At 55.5% G+C, this 4,064-nt stretch overlaps 1 protein-coding gene across 4 annotated transcripts in view; it reads left to right on the plus strand.

Annotated features, from left to right (window-relative positions):
• The window catches only part of Arhgap28 (Rho GTPase activating protein 28), a 183,296-nt gene that overhangs the window by 137,539 nt on the left and 41,693 nt on the right, over positions 1 to 4,064 (plus strand). The gene's annotated exons all lie outside the window — the stretch shown is intronic.

The raw sequence follows: 4,064 nt of genomic DNA on the forward strand, positions 1-4,064 counted from the left end.
GGGGGGGGTCTGCAGAGGAAAATGCTCACCCCTGGAGGGCTGGTGGGCGTTAGGCAGTGAGCCCTGAGGGGCAAGCATGAAGGGAGGGAAACTATGTGGTTGTCTTTAGAGCTATGCAGAGGCCACGCACTGTGGCGGAAGGCGCCTGTTCGTCTGTCTTTCTGCTGTGTGCTGGGCAATCCTGGCTACCAGAAGTCTCAGGGCTTGTATACAGAAGTGCAACTAAATGTTTTTGAAGTGGAAGTGGAGACTAAATAGGCCATGTCTCCTCTTCCAGAGGCCTGATGCTGAGGCAGATTCGCTATGGAGGAGAGCTCCCATAGGGTCAGGGTCAGGGAGGGAGACCCGTGGTGCAGGCTGGCCCAGTCCTCCCCCAAGCAGCCCTGCTCTGCAGAGGGACAGCGGCTGCATGGATCAGGTCAGCAGCCGGAACTTTTGCCACTGAATTAAGCAAGTTCTCTTCTGAAGGAAGAGCTGTGTGGGGAGCCAGCGTGTCACCGGTGAACCCAGGAATCGGGGTGTGGAGGAAGATGTGGGGCCAAAGAGCAGAGCTGGCCAAAGCTATCTGCAGGCAAACCTTGGAAAGGCAGCTCGGTGGGCACAGTGCCGCACACCTGTCATCAGAGCACTTGGGAGGCTGAGGCGGGAGGATTGCTTTGAGTTTGTGGCCAGCCCAGGCTACATAAATGAGTTCCAGGCCAGCCTGAGCTGCACGCTGAGACCCTGTCTCAAAAAGAAGCGAGCAGCTCAATTCCTAATGGCTCCTAGAGGTCACACCTTCTAAGCTGGGTTTACTGTGTCTCAGCTTTGCACACGTTTCTGCCTTAGAGGCACTTCTGAGTGGGTGTGCCTGGGCAGGGGCTGAGCGCTGCTGCTGGTGCCGGTCCAGTCGGTGGCTGTTGGTAGCATCAGAGCCCCAGAGGAAATCGGAGAAGCAGATTTCCTAACACAGACCCAGAGTCTACCCCCTGCCCCGCCCTGTAATTGAAGGTTGCAATTACATAAATTCTCATATTTGAGTGTGTGTACCCACATGCACGCGTGCATGCATATGTGCATGTATGAAGCGTACTGGATGTGACCTAAATCCCCTTGTACTAAATGATCAACTTGAACACAACAGGCCGCGTCCGCATGCACAGGTTCACGTGCCAGCAGACATTACCTTCCTCCAGCTGTTGGACCCAAAAGTGCTTACGGGATGGATCGCGCCTGCCAAGGCCTTCCCGCCTCCAGCATTCCTGAACCCATGAGGTCACCGCCCTCCGCTCCCCCTCACGGTTTTGTGTGGCGTCAGCCTATTTATCCAGCCGCTGTTGGTCTGAAAAATTCCATCCAGATGTTTTGATGCCCCAAGCTCCAAAACTGCCTGCTTATAGGAAACCAGGGCCAGTGAACGGAGATCAGGACAGTGAGGCAGGGAGGCTGAAATGTGGTGTCTTAAAGGGACCTTCATGCTTCCCTCCTTCCAAACCTCAACTTTTTCTTTTCTCAAACCTCCTACTTTTCATAGGAATGTCCTTGAAAAAAGTCTCTTTTCTGAACTACATGATAAGCTGTCCCCACTTAGAGCACGTAAAGCACGCCAGCCCTGTGGGGCTCTGCTGCGGACCAGTCCACCCTGGTTTGTGCCTGAAACACACAGCGAGACCCACGGAGAAGCCGCTTGCCTGTAGCCACCCTGGGGCCTGACTGTGGCGCTGGTCCCGTGGTGGAGGCCTCAGATCACTTGGAACATGTTTGATGATCTGGGTGGCAGAAATGCCCCCTGGGGAGCTGTGACACAAGGAAGGCCAACTGTTCCGTGTGGCCTCGTGTCCACTCTGCTGGACAGTTATGTGGCCTGGCCCACTGGTCCCTGCTCAGAGTCCATGGCCGCGGGCTTGCCCACAATGTCGGGATGAAGCTGCCTCAAGTTGGCTGATTCATGCTTGGGGGAGACCTTAGGAAGCCACTTCCTCCCGGCCTCTGCTCACACTGGCAGCCGGCATAAAACCCGATTCTTTGCTCTCCGATGCTCCATCTTGGCCAAGCCCATTCATGCCTGACACAAAGCTTGCGCTCAGGGAAGGCCAGCTCTGCTCGTACGCGGCAGCCCACGGTGGCCAGAACCAGGGGAGCAGTTCTCTCTCGGTGCTGCCTCACCCCAGCCATCCTGACAGGAGGATGTGGCACTGCTCCCCAGAGGGTCCCCTCAGCCCTGGTCAGAGGGGCAGAATGAGCAGCCCACAGTTGCAAAGTGAGGCCTGTGTGTCAGGCCCCGCTGAGAGCTTTGGGTTATGTGATCCGATTTTATCTCAGCAAGGGATTTGCTTAAAATGCATTTTTAACAGATACCTGAAAACATAGAAATCCTCGTCCTTGTGGGGGTGCCAGGCTGCGGTTCCGACCCACGGGAATACGGTACGGTGTGTGCATCCAGATGCATGCCCGCTGACACTTAGAATGTCCTGACCATATAGACATTCAGACTCCTTCCTTCTGGCTCTCCAAAGTGAGCAACACCACACTGCGAGCTGCAGGCAGCCTCCTGTGAGCCAGAAAGTCACAGTCCTGAGGCACAATCACAGATGGAGAAGTGGGGCTCAGCGGCTGCCCGCCGCGCTGTTCCCAGCCCCAGTCACCCATGCTCTGTCTCCGAGGGCCGCGCCCCAGGCTCCACATAGGAGTGGGACCGGCCGGCACTTGCCTTCCTGGGCCTGGCCCATTTACTGCACATAGCGCCCTGCTTCACGCATGTTGTCCAAGTGACAGGGCTTTGCCTTGCTGTGACTGTGCCATGTCCCCTGGACATGCACGCCAGGTGTTCTTCGGGCAGTCATCGGTTGGTGGACACTTCTGTCATCTCCGTGTCGTGGCCGCTGTGAGCAGAACTGCAGCCAACTTGAGACAGCAGCTGTGCTTTCCTGTGCCGACCTCATTTCCTCCAAGTGCGCACCCAGCAGGTGGGACTGCACCTCCAGGTGCGCACCCAGCAGGTGGGACTGCACCTCCAGGTGCGTACCCAGCAGGTGGGACCGCCGGGTCACGTGGTGGTGGTGCTCTAAGTTGTCACAGATCCTCCTTGCGGCTTTCCATGGCTGACCCACCTTCCATTCCCATCTTTTTTTTGCATTTTTGCCAGCATTTCTTACCTTTGATCTTTTTTTAAATTTTTTATTTTATTTTGGTGGAACTGGGGGTTGAACTCAGCCCTTACACTTGCCAGGCAAGCTCTTATTCTACTGAACAATCTCCCCAGCCCAAACGTTTATTTATTTTTTTATGGTGCTGGGGATTGAACTCACAACCTTGCGCTTGCCAGGCAGGCACTTATTCTATTGAGCTGTCTCCCCTCCTTTGATCTTTTTGACAATCATTATTTCTGAAATATGGTCCTTATGGCTTGGATCTGGAGTACCCCTCAAAATTCTCCTGTGCTCATATGTGGGCTTTTGGGAGGGGGATGAGGAAGGGAGAGGTGGCTGCCACTCCCTGGGCAGCTGGCTCAGCAGACTCACCATGTGCTGGCGTCACTGGGGGCGACAAGGACCGAGGCCATGGGCCTAGTAGAAAGAGGTGAAGTGTGGCGGAGGCCACCTTGGGAACTGTCCCTTGCCTCTGGCTCTGGCTCTTCTGCCTTTCCGCTCCCTGCTGCCATGTGAGCCACTTTCCTCTGCCTCAGTGTTTCTGCCTCGCAGAACAAAAGCTGCTTCCCCTGCTCTGTGCTTCCTGTTAGCGACACCTCCACCAGGGCAAGCAGTGGTGGAGCCAGATCTCTGTAGACAGAGACCCCAAAACTATGAGCCCAAATGAATCTTTCCTCCTCAAAGCTGTTACCTTCAGGTGTTTTGTCACAGAGGCAGAAGGCTGACTGATACATAGACAGGGCACACTGTCTGTGTTCCGATTTGCATTGCCCTGGGGATTAGCGTAGGATGATGCTAACCTTGCCAGCCCCTCGCTCAGCAGCAGTCCAAGTTGCCTCACTGCCTGAAGGATGAGGCCCTGTGTCCCTGGACCTCTTTACTGCGTTTGTCTGCACAGCTCCTTCTGGCCTGGGTGCCTTCCTGCACCCTCTCCCT

The sequence above is a fragment of the Octodon degus genome, unplaced genomic scaffold (assembly GCF_000260255.1).
Source record: "Octodon degus isolate 3935 unplaced genomic scaffold, OctDeg1.0 scaffold00075, whole genome shotgun sequence".
Classification (NCBI taxonomy): Eukaryota; Metazoa; Chordata; class Mammalia; order Rodentia; family Octodontidae; genus Octodon; species Octodon degus.